The sequence below is a fragment of the Lissotriton vulgaris genome, chromosome 8 (genome assembly GCF_964263255.1).
Source record: "Lissotriton vulgaris chromosome 8, aLisVul1.2, whole genome shotgun sequence".
In the NCBI taxonomy this organism is placed as follows: domain Eukaryota; kingdom Metazoa; phylum Chordata; class Amphibia; order Caudata; family Salamandridae; genus Lissotriton; species Lissotriton vulgaris.
The window spans coordinates 1,382,699,933-1,382,713,173 of NC_141696.1; positions in this window are offsets into that span (position 1 = coordinate 1,382,699,933).

The window sequence follows — 13,241 nt, forward strand, 5'->3', positions numbered from 1 at the left end:
CTAACACAGTTTCTTTAGGGGTGTGCTTCAATATATTCCAACCTTGTTCCCCTAAACAATGTTTCAAAATTGATGTTCTTTTTTGTTTGAGTGAAAGTGTCGCTATCTGTGGTGTCAAGATACACTTCAAAGCTTTCATTCCATTGCTCCCAATCACAATTTGAGAAGGAAGGATCAGGCACAAGAGCTGAAGGAGGAATTAATGCTTGTTGCATACTGACTGGAACTGAGAATATATTGTGTACCTTAGTTGTCAATTCTATCGTGTATTTTAGCAGTTAATACTGTGTATTGGGTACTTATTTTACACTAACAAAAACGAGTTAAAAATACAATTTTAATAAAACAAATAATAATACCAAAAGTGCTTCTGAAACTCTACAATAGTGTGAGCATCACTGATGCACAGAGCAGCAATCATCTGTCAAAACTACAACCTAATGTCTGCTGGCTGTTCCAATGACACTCCACCAATTGTGCCTCTATGAAACATTCCTCATAGAATATGCAATCTTGCATGCCGTTGTCCCTAAAGATTAATTCAGTAGATTAAAACTGGAGATCTGCACATTAAAAACTGCTTTTGTGTTTTTCTGATGCGGTTCGGTAGCGGTTTGCGCAAAGAATTAAGTCTGCTGCGAAAGCACACATGCAGAGAACAGTTGATGCATTCCATGATGCATTCCACGTTGTGCCCAACGAGTAATGGTCGTTGCAACAGAATACACCCAAAGCGCGCGCATGCGCTTAAATGACTGATCCACTCATAATAGTCAGTTCCAAAAAGTGCAGGATCACACATATTAGCCAGTTCTGAAAAGCGCAGGAGTGGCGAAGCCAGTAACAGAGTTAAAAACACCCAAATTTGAGAAGCGCAGTGTTAGCACCACACAGAGTACCTGACAAGCCCCTGACATAGGAAAGACTTTGGAAAGAAGAAGGAGTTTAAGCCAGAGGTAGTGCACGCAGGTGCCATCCTGTAGTCATTCGTCGCCATTAAAAAGTAGTCTTGACAAGCAGAGTTAAGTGACTTCTTTTATTTCATGACTACTGGACCATGTCGGTGCAGTCCGTCCAACCGCTCCCACCAACTGACTCGGTTCCTCGTCACCACACCAACACTGAAATTCTACAGTGTCACAATCCCTCATGTCCCAGTCTCTACACCAATATTACAACTAAACCCAACACCTTCCTAATGTCCAACCTGCATGGCAACAATATTTACAGAGGTCATGTGAGTGCACTCCTTTGTCTCGGAGAAGGGTCCTGTAAACCTGAAGAGTTACAAAGCGCAACCTGATACAGTGGTGCATAGGACAGCATAACACTGTTCATATGGGGATGCAGGGGGGCCACATACCCCAGAGTGCACTGCTTTGCCTCGAGGGAGGGGCCTAGAGACCTGAAGCACTACAAAGCATGCCCTGATATCGGGGCATGTGGGACGTACACAATTGCGCCTATGTATGGCCCAGGCAAAGACTGGACCAAAAGCAGGCCCATCTGCTCCCGTCAGAGCCCGGAAGACTGAGCTGGGCCACCCCCTTACTCCCACACGAAAGGTACTGTGGAATGTTGTTGTTCACTACAAGCGTGTGGTGTGGTAATCAGGATGGGATGATCCCCATAATTTTGGGTCAGCTTCGTTCTTACAACATACTTTGTGATCAGACTATTATGCAGGCAGTGCAGTGAACCTTTGCCTCTAGCGGCTAACTTAACTTGATCTTTGTATATGCTTGATCTATGTCAGCTGATGTGCAGTGACAAATTAATTTTTATTGTATTTTTAGATATTTATTACCATTCCTGTTCACCATTAGAGAAAGTGCTAGATAGTAGAAACTCCCAGTTATTGATGTTAGTAGCAAACGGCTTATGCGCTTTGGTCCCTTTTAGAGTACTGATTATTAGCAGTTTTTAGCATCTTTATCATAATACTATTAATCAATCCTCAGATTCATTGCCGATCCTATCCCTAACTTTTTCTGATCTGAGAGGGCTGATTTTGCATCCCTCTAATGGGGAAGCGGAAAGCAGCAGAAAAACCAGCGGAAGCAGAGAAGGTTAAAAAGCAGAAAAAATAAGAAAAATATGAAAAACATGTAGCAGTTAACTGCGCGTTAGATGAAATTGACGTTCTAATAGAGGAAGTTGAGGGTTTGTTAAATACAAATGAGAAAAGAAATGACACAACAATGAATAAAGGGAGACAGGGATATCAAGCCTTATCTAACACAATCACTTGGGAGAGAGAGGGAGGGTACAATGATCAGAATTGTAGGGCATCAAGACAGCCAGAAGGTCTGGCCTTCTGAACCAGTGAGCTTGGAGACTGTAGTATTCCTAGTTAGAGTGTTCTATTAGAATTGTTATGATGCACTTATGCTTCAATGTTCTGTATGTGGGGGTTGGGGAGTTGGAGTAAGACAGTGGTCGATGGTGGTTGTTCAAGCTGTCTCCTATCATTAAACTATCTACAATCAACTTCTCTGCGTACTGGAATACATCATAATTTGGCGACGATCAGGATATTTACTGAAAAAACCCACAGATTTTTTTTTTGCAGAGATTTCATAGCATTTGGGAGACAGTGTTCACCATTACCAACAGGTATTTATTTAATTGTGTGTAAATTGATTGCACCTGCGGCAGCTTAATAGAAAGTGTTTTGATTGCACCAGCGGGAGTCTGTTATGAAACGCCTATTTATTTTTTTATTCTCTGTACTATAACCTACGAGTGATATATTAGTGGTTTGATTATGCATAGAAATGTGTTGCTACATGCGTTAATCTTACCGTATATACCAATTTAAATGCGATGCTGTGAAAATTGCCGCATGTAACAGTTTAAATGCGATGCTGTGAAGACACGCTGATTTTAAAGAAGGGCGCTTTACTACGCTGTGAATACACGCTGATTTTAAAGAAGGGCACTTTTATGGGAGGACCCTTTCAAGTGATTGATTTTTTTTTTTATGGTAATTCATGCTGTGGGACATTGGATTTACAGGCATTGTTAAGAAATTGACCATATTTCAAAAGAATACACTGACCAGAGGGTGTGCTTGTTCGGAGCGTTCTCAGAACTCCGTTCTCTTGCCGACAGCCGGGATTCTACATAACGCGGTGAGCTTACGTCACAACGTTACGCTCAACATCATGCAAAGGTCAAAGTATGCCGTTTATTCTCGTGTACAAAAAGAGGATGAATCTATCAAAAACTATGTGGCCGCATTACGCACTTAACTGGATCCTGTGCCTTTGAAACAATACATTTTGAACAAGTTTTAAGGGATCAAATCATGATGCGGACAAAAAGTAAAAAGATTCAAGAACGTTTGTGGATGGAGACTGAATCTACTCTCAGCGCAGTGTTAAACATTGCTAAAGGGATTGAACAATCCGAGTTATTTGTGAGTGAGATTAGAGGTCAGGAAGTTAAAAGTAAAGTAGTGATTCCTGAAGTTTCATTAGTAAAGACATTTCCTAATTCTAAGAAACCTTCATTTCCTGCTGCTAAACAAGAGATTTTTGGGAAAGAAAATAAAATGTTTGAAAAAAAATCCCAGATTATCTGTTACAAATGCGGAGGCAATGATCACGTAGGAAGCTACAGGGGTTGTCCAGCATGGAACAAAATATGTCTAAAATGCAAGAGGCCAGGTCATTTTAACAAAATGTGTAAATCATCACAGAAAGTAAATTTGTTGTCCTATGAGGAGTGTGAAGTTCTGTGCAACCTTCAGAAATCAACAGTTTATTGTGTGTTGGGGATACCAAATGTAAAGGTTTTCCTAGTGATATTATTATTATCAATGGTGAAGAAATATGAATGCTCATTGATTCTTGTGCCTGGTATTCTATCATAGGTAAAAATGTTTTTAACAAATATTGGGGTACAATGAAATTTTCACCACCAGACGTACATCCAGGTGGCTATTCAGGCCACACAATTGACTTGGAGGGGTTTATGTTGGCTGACATTAAATTTAAAGACAGAACAACAAAGGGCAAGGTGTATATTGCAACTAAAAGGTGCATCAATTCTCGGATGGCCTCACCAACACTAATTAGGCAATAAACTTGATCCTAATGCTTTACCATCAGTGTATGTGGTACCACCTGAAGATGATTACATAGTCCAAATGAAGAATAAATTCCCGTCCATTTTCACTGACGATTTAGGGAAATTTGTTCATTTTAAACACTGCATTATTCTTAAAGAATGTGCAATTCCTGTTCGACATAAGGTCAGGAACGTACCCTTGGCGTATCGTGATAAATTGAAAGCAATTTTGTCTGACCTAGTTGCTAAAAAAATTATCGAACCTATTGAATCTTCACCATGAGTTTCGCCAGTAGTTTTGTCCCTCAAGAGTAACAGCGAACTTCGCTTATGTGTAGACCTTCGAAGTTTAAACAAAGAAATCTGGATTGATAGGCATCCCTTACCCCATATTCATGAGCTTATTTCCACTCTTTTAGGTGCCTGTGTGTTTTCAACACTAGACCTGGCTAGTGCATACCACCAGGTGGTTTTGCATGATGAGTCAACATTTTTAACTAGTTTTATAACACCTGAAGGTATGTTCCAGTTTCGCCGCATGCCATTCGGTTTAGCCAGCGCGGCACCCGTATTTCAAAGACTCATGAAAGAAGTTTTGGAGGGTTGTGAGGGAGCTATTGCCTTTCAGGACGAGATATTAATTTATGGTAAAAGTTTTGAAGACCATGATAGGAATTTAGGAAGGGTATTAGAATGTGTGCAGAAAAAGGGCTTAACATTAAAGTTCTCAAAATGCAAGTTCAGACAGAGCAAGGTGGAATGTCTTGGCCATGAGATCTCTTCTCAATGTATTAAACCAAAGTTTAATCACATTCAGTGTATATCGAAGGCACCAGCACCATCAAGTAAGGAACAACTAGTATCATTTTTGGGACTCACCGAATTTTATAGTAAATTTGTTCAAGACAACTCTTCAAAAGTACATCCTTTGAGATTGTTATTAAAAAAAGATGTTACATTTATATGGAACAGTGAGCAACAATCTGCATTTGAATTACTTAAACAGGAAGTTGTTAATGCCCCTTTCTTAAGACCATTTGAGATGGGTAGAGAATGTATAGTGTGTGTTGACGCAAGCAATGTGGGTTTGGGTTCTGTTCTAATGCAAAAGAACAGGAGTGAAGAATATGTGGTCTCGTATACGTCTAGAACTCTACGTGGTGCTGGATACAACTATGCTACAATTGAGAAGGAATTATTAGCATGCACTTGGGCAGTTGAACATTTTAGACAATTTCTTTGGGGAACTAAATTTCGCTTAAGAACAGACCACAAGCCTTTGATTAATATGTTAGCGGCTGGTGGTGGTAGGACTTTAATGGCGCGTTTAGCACGTTTGGCTGCAAAACTGCAAGAGTTTCAGTGTACAGTTGAATATGTTCCTGGTCGTCTAAATGTACATGCGGACTGCATGTCCAGACTGCCTTTAGTTAGTTCAATTGGGTTTACAAATATCAAAAGGGACATGGATGTTGTTTTCACAATTGATGATATTAATGGTGGAATTAATGGAGTGTTGTCTGATACTATTTCTGAAACTGAATGGAGAGAAGCGATGTGCAATGATACCAATTTATCCAACGTAGTAAATTACTCACGCAGGGTTGGCCTCAAGAACGCAATCTATCAGGTGATATGTTATCTTTTTATAAAATAAAAGATGAACCTATGTTTGATCATGGTTTCATAACCAGGGGAGACAAGATAGTTCCTCCATTTAGCTTGATAGAAAGAATTATTTCAATGGCTCATGAAGGCCATATGGGGATGTCTAGTACTAAGAGACATATTTGTGAATTCTATTGGTGGCCTGGTGTCGATAGAATGCTATATCCGTGGGTTAGTTCTTGTTCTCCTTGTGCAAGGAGTGATACAACTGTTAAACCATTAACGGTTGGTGTTTCTCCCATTGAATTTGTCACATGTCCTTGGAAGAAGTTAGGGATTGATATTGTAGGTCCTCTTGACCTGTCAACTCACAAAGATGTTTTTGCTTTGGTATTGATTGACTATTTTTCGAAATGGCCAGAATTAAAGATAGTTGACAAAATTGGGTCGACACAAATGGTCGAATTTTTGGACGAAGTTTTTTGTAGGGAAGGCATTCCTGCAGAAATTGTGTCGGACAATGGTCCGCAGTTTATTAGTAAGGAGTTTGTGTCTTTTCTTGAAAGATGCGGTGTTGTGCATAAAAGAGTGTCAAAATAGAATCCCCAGGCCGATGATGATACAGAACGCTTTAACAGAGTTATTAAAGAATCTGTTCAATAGGCCATTAAAAGTAATTTAGATTGGAAGAAAACATTACGTGCTACATTATTGTCATATCGCATTTCCCCTAATTCGGTTACGGGTCTGTCTCGGTTTGAGATGCTGAGAGGCAGGAAACCTGATTCCAAACTTCTTCCTTGGTGGATGAAGCTTAAAAATCCTTGTGAGGCTTCATTTGATTCTTCTAAAGTCATAGACAAAGTTTTAAAGTATCAGGAAAAGTTGAAAGGTAGTAGTTTGCCATCAAGCAATCGTACTGGGAAAATCAAGGTAGGAGATTTTGTGCGAGTCAAGTGTGGAATGGGTTTTTGGCAATAGGTGGAATAAATGGTCTGATCCATGCAAAGTAACATAAATATTCTCCAAGGCAGTAAGAGTTGAGGGTGGTAAGATATGGAATTTTAGACGGATTTCTTTATGCAAGGTTTTAAGTTCTGTAGTAAGTTCACAATTAGGTACATCTAAAAATAAAAATCATTCCATGTTAGAGTACTTTGGGAGGAAATCACAAAGTCCAGATAAGGAAAATGATGCATCTTATTCAGCCATGTTAGACACTTTTGGGTGTGAAAATCAAAGTTCTGATGTTGATGTTTTAATTTCTCCAATTATTGGACGGTCCACTGATGTTACTGATGGCAATTTAAGAAAAAGTACTCGTGTTAAACATATTCCTGTAAAATTGCATGATTATGTTCATTGAATTCGTTCCTTTTCCTTGTTTTTTTAATTATTTTTTTATCATTTTTAAATTCATTTCTTTTGGGGGGGTTTTTCAAAGGGGGAAGGTGTGTAGTATTCCTAGTTAGAGTGTTCTATTAGAATTGTTATGATACACTTATGCTTCAATGTTCTATATGTGGGGGTTGGGGAGTTGGAGTAAGACAGTGGTCGATGGTGGTTGTTCAAGCTGTCTCCTATTATTAAACTATCTACAATCAACTTCTCTGCGTACTGGAATACATCAGATACCCACTGGGGTGACATAGGAGAAAGACCATCCTCCCCTGACAGGATGACAGTGGAGTGTACAAATAGATTTAAACTTCTGGGGAGTTGGAGAGCGATGTGATGTCTTTTGCCGCTGTACACACTGGGCCCGATTCAAAGAACTAACTTAAGACAAAATCCTAAACCTACTACCATTTTGGTATTTCAGAAGGCACTTTCTCATTTTGGCATTCACAGAAGGCACTTACTCATTTTGGTATTCACAGAAATTAGGAGTCCTAACTTTAGGACTCCTAAATGCCTTCTGTGAATACCAAAAGTGTTAAAGTTAGGATTTTTCTCAGATTAGGAGTAGTAAAGTTAGGACTCCTAACTTTAGGACTCCTAAATGCCTTCTGAGAATACCGAAAGTCTTACATTTGGGATTTGTTCTCAGTTTAGGAGTCCTAAAGTTTGGAGTCCTAACTTTACTACTCCTAGCTGAGAAAAATCCTAACTGGTGAATCTATTGATGATTTTGTTTCTCCCCCTCAGAACTCTTATCTGCTAAATGTAATTACAGAAAAGTTTAAGAGAACTGTTATTCAATGAGGAACCCGATCTAGAAACTGCTCTTACACTTGCTAAAGTATTGGGGCTCAGGGCAGAGCCCTGGGGAACCCCACAACTGAGTGGTTGCTTGGGAGAAACTACCTCGCCCTCAAACACCTGGAAAAAACGCTCATCCAGGAAGGAGGTCAGCCATTCCAGGGCTGCGCCCGACACACCCATGCCCTTTAGACGATGTAATAATGTGGCATGGTTAACTGTGTCGAACGCAGCACTGAGATCTATTAATATGATGGCTGCCTTCCCTCCCCGGTCCAGCACAGATCTTGTTTCTTCTGTCACTGCTAGAAGAGCAGTTTCGGTTCCGTGTTGAGGGCGGAATCCCATATGAGAGGCACATAGCAAATTGTTAGTTTCTAAGTAGTCTACTAAGATGTTATTAATGTGCCTCTCGAGCAGCTTGCTCATCCAGGGAAGTAAGGAGATTGGGCGAAAGTTGGGCAAGTTGTTCTGATCTAAGGTAGGCTTTTTCAGAAGAGCTTTAACCATCGCACATTTCCACGGAGCTGGAACAGAGCTGGAGGTGATGGAAGAGTTAAGAACATCTAGGATGACTGGGCAGATGGCATCAATAACCTTCGTGAGGGTCTGTGGGGGTGCTGGATCATTAGGAGATCCCGAGGTGACTTTTGGGATCATTCTGTCTAATGAAATAGAGTCTAAGAGAGGAAGCTCAACAAGCGCACAGGGAGCTGAGAGGTTAGAATCTGTGACAACGGTAGTCACCGTGTCAATACTACTCGTGGCGAATGAAGAATATATAGCCTGGATTTTCTGGGAGAAAAAGGTGGCTAGGTTATTACATCGGGCTTGTGCGCCGTCAGATGACAGACGCTCAGAGGGGGGAGATTAAAGACTTTGCAATTTTAAAGATTTCTTTGGGGGAATATGTTGTGACCTGTGAGAACCACACCAAACATCAGCACCGGGGTGTCTCCATTTACGTTTCTTAGGATCAGGATGGAAGGATTCAAACTTACCAAGGATTGGATGTCCAGGAAAATATTGACCTGGAAAAGTGGTAGATGTGAGAACTGCAGTACAGAAGAGGTATAGTACTACGGGTCCCAGTCACAGAGTTTCTCCTGTCCACATTGGTAATTGGGTGAGAGGCCGGGTTTTGTTCACAAGGGGTTATCACAGTTTTCTGCACCTACTCATGTTGAGGAGGTGAGGGACTGTGTGGTGGTGTTGCAAAAATGGAAAAATGTGAAATAAGTGCACAGTCTCTGAAGTGCCATTGATAAACGTATATTTGTTATTTCACCAAATGTATGCTAGGTGGCGGAAGGGCACAACGTTAATGTCCTATTTTGTCTGGTGTTGTTGCATGCACGTTTTCAGATGTGCTTTTTTTCTTGGCTTACCTACTGTGGCTTGCTAATTTGCACCATTCAGGACGATGGAGAGTGGTGCCGTCTTGTAGTCACACACTATAAAAAATACAATAACGCCTTCTTTAGTGTGGCAAAATGGTGGAATTTCTGTTCTATGTGCCTAGTCTGTTTGGTTCATACACTGTTCTCTCACCGACATCTGCCATTTCAGAGATTTGTTAGTATTTTACATCATTCAACTTTTACAATTGTGATCCAGATGTCGTTCATTTGGACACGTTTTTCTTCATTCAGTTACCTGTATTCCTAGGGTATGTCTCTCTTACAATACTGCTCATATCGTTTTATTAAAACTGATCGTAACTGACAGAGTGTTATCCTATTTTCAACATTACCTCACTTTTGCCATGAGCACTGTTATTATTATTTATTTTTATTATTTATTTTGAGTATTTATAAAGCGCGACTGATACCTTGCAGTCTTCCTGGTGCTGGAGAATACTCTGCTGAGGATAGACCGGAGTAACTAGCAGGCGGGCAGATTTAGGGGAATAGCCAGGTCTTGATGCGTTTCCTAAATGGAAGAAGTTGTGAGATCTGGCGTATGTCAATGGGCAAGCTGTTCCATAACTTGGCCGCTGCGACCCTGAAGGATCTGCCCCCGGTTCTGGCTTTGTTGAATCTGGGCACCTTTACCAGACAGGCCGAGGATGATCGTAAGTCTCTGGTGGGAGTGTACCACAGAAACAAAGCTTGCAGGGGTCTGGGCCCGAGTCCGTGCAGAGCCTTGAAGACAATGCAGAGGGACTTGAAAGCCACACGCTGCTTTAAGGGTAGCCAATGTAGCTCGGCCAGGGCTGCTGTGGCCGAAGACCTTCTCGTCCAGCCAAGAGCCAGCTTGGCGGCGGCAGATTGAATTCTTTGGAGTCGGCCAGCAGCGTGACTGGAGACTCAAGGAGCAGGGCGTTACAATAGTCAAGGCGACTGAGTATCGTACACCTGACTATCAACGCCCGGGCTTGTGCAGGGAGAAGTGGCATGATTGCGGTGTCATATTGTAAGCGCTATTACAGCTATGGCCTAGACGTGTTCTTATAGCCACTGCTCTGTATTCCAATCATGCTATACTTCACACAATTCACTTACTTCGTCAAAGATCGGTCACCGCCCGAGTACCTAAGGTATCTCTCTTCGCCCGCCGGGTATTGAAAGGCGGCGGTGCAGGGTTTAAATACCTATTGGTTTCTGCATCCGGCTTTACTCGTGTGTGCGTGCCTCTTTTGATTGGATATGTACTCCAGGGGTGTTTTTCAAAATGCAAAGGTTTTCTCACGATGACCCTGAAGGGCATTGCCTGCTGAGATATGTAGTTTGTTACCAGGTGCTCGCCCTGTGCATAGCGAAGTTCTTCTATACAATCATACATATGTGAAGCATTCATGCGTGAAATCACATTTTCACATTCTTTAAAAATCGTTTTTACTTAAAGGTGTTTGTAATTGTTTTTTTCAATGTATTTGAGTGCAGTCAACCTGTATTGCCCTGTTCTACAACAAGGCCGACGCTGTCATCGCACCCCACCTGCGAGACATCATCAACACATCCTTCGACACCGCCACCTTCCCTGAGAGCTGGAAACACGCCGAACTCAGCGCTCTACTCAAGAAACCAACAGCGGACCCCACCGACCTCAAGAACTACCGCCCCATCTCGCTCCTCCCGTTTCCAGCCAAAGTCATCGAGAAGACCGTCAACAAGCAGATGGCCGCCTTCCTCGAGACGAACGGATCCCTCGACCCCTCACAGTCTGGCTTCCGAGCCAACCACAGCACCGAGACCGCCCTCATCGCCGCCACCGATGACATCCGAGCCCTGATGGACAATGGAGAAACAGCGGCCCTCATCCTCCTGGACCTCTCCGCGGCATTCGACACGGTCTGCCACTGCACCCTAGTACGGCGCCTCGGCAACATCGGAATCCAGGACAAGGCGCTGGAATGGATCATCTCCTTCCTCGACGGAAGAACACAGAGAGTCCGCCTACCACCGTACAAGTCAGAGGCCTCCGAAATCATCTGCGGCGTCCCTCAAGGATCATCTCTGAGCCCCACCCTCTTCAACGTCTACATGAGCCCCCTCGCGGCCATCGTACGCAAACACAACCTCAGCATAATCTCCTACGCCGACGACACCCAGCTGATCCTCTCCCTGACCAACGACCCCACCGCCGCCAGAGCCAACCTGCACGAAGGGATGAAAGAGGTAGCCGAGTGGATGACGACCAGCCGCCTGAAACTGAACTCGGACAAGACGGAGGTCCTCATCCTGGGCCCCTCACCCTCCGCCTGGGACGACTCCTGGTGGCCTCCCGCCCTGGGCACCGCACCCAAACCGACAGACCACGCACGCAACCTGGGCTTCATCCTGGACTCCTCCCTCTCCTTGACCAGGCAAGTCAACAACGTCTCCTCGGCGTGCTTCAACATCCTACGCATGCTACGAAAGATCTTCTGGTGGATCCCCACCGAGACCAGGAAGACCGTCACCCAGGCCCTCGTCACCAGCCGACTGGACTACGGCAACGCCCTCTACGCCGGTACCACCGCCAAGCTCCAGAAGAGACTCCAGCGGATCCAGAACGCCTCAGCCAGACTCATCCTCGACATCCCACGAACCAGCCACATCTCCGGACATCTGAGAGACCTTCACTGGCTCCCCGTCAACAAAAGAATCACCTTCCGCCTCCTCACCCACGCACACAAAGCCCTACACGACCAAGGCCCGAGCTACCTCAACAGCCGAGTCAACTTCTACGCTCCCAAACGCCACCTCCGATCAGCCAACCACGCCCTCGCCGCCGTCCCCCGCATCCGAAGAGCGACTACAGGAGGAAGGTCCTTCTCCTACCTGGCCGCCAAGACCTGGAACTCCCTCCCTCCCGACCTGCGCCTGACCCAAGACCACCTCTCCTTCAGGAAGAAGCTGAAGACCTGGCTGTTCGAGCAGTAGCGGCACCCCCCTCCCCCCCCCCCCCCCCCAGCGCCTTGAGACCCTACGGGTATGTAGCGCGCTTTATAAGTGTCATTGATTGATTGATTCTATATGTCTGTTTTTGGGCTGGGCTGTTCCCATTGGGAGCAGGGTCACAACTGATTTACATATGGCTGGGTCCAAACTGGAATGGCATGCTGAGCAAACAAACAATGGATTTAAAGCCAGATCTCTGTACTGTGGGTGAATGTTTGACAGTGTTCAGCATTCCTCATCTTTTTGTGTTACTGAAGATATTAGGTTCACATAGGTATCCAGCTGAAGAGTAAAATTTCACTTTAGGTATACAGTTGAAGTTGCAAGTTCCTTAATCCTAGAGTCTAACACAAACTAACCATTTTCCAGTGAGGAGAACTGAAAGTGTTGCTGATTTGCATAGTAGTGTCCACAAGTACATTTGATTTTTGCAGCTTTTTTCTATTTTTGATCTGACTCGAGAGAAATCATGGTGTCATCCACACAGTAGGGTTGCAAAATTGTATTAGTCACTCTGACATTAGCCATAGTTATATTACTGATGAGCTTATGAGTGAGTCTTAGCTCTTCGATTGAGCATGTTGTACCAGATTAGTTCTAATCAAACCTTTTTTTCATGAACAACATATATTTAATATGAATATATTACACAAGGATGGCTGTGAAGACAATTTTTCAGATAAAGTTAATTTCAGATAGTTAAATGAGTACTTCAGGGTAATGGGAGTACAAAATTGTGATATATGCATGTATTTTCCTTCCCACACACCAGCAGGTACCTATCATCATTTGTCTCTCACTTATTCTGTTTCTTGCAGTCTCATTATGAATTTGTTTTATTGTCAAGTTCACTTTGAGTATTATTTTTAAAATGTTGATATATCTTTAGATGATTTCCCTATGATTAGGTCTTTAAATCCACAAACAGGAGTGAGGTCAATGGAACACATGTAGCAGTTAACCTGAGTAAAA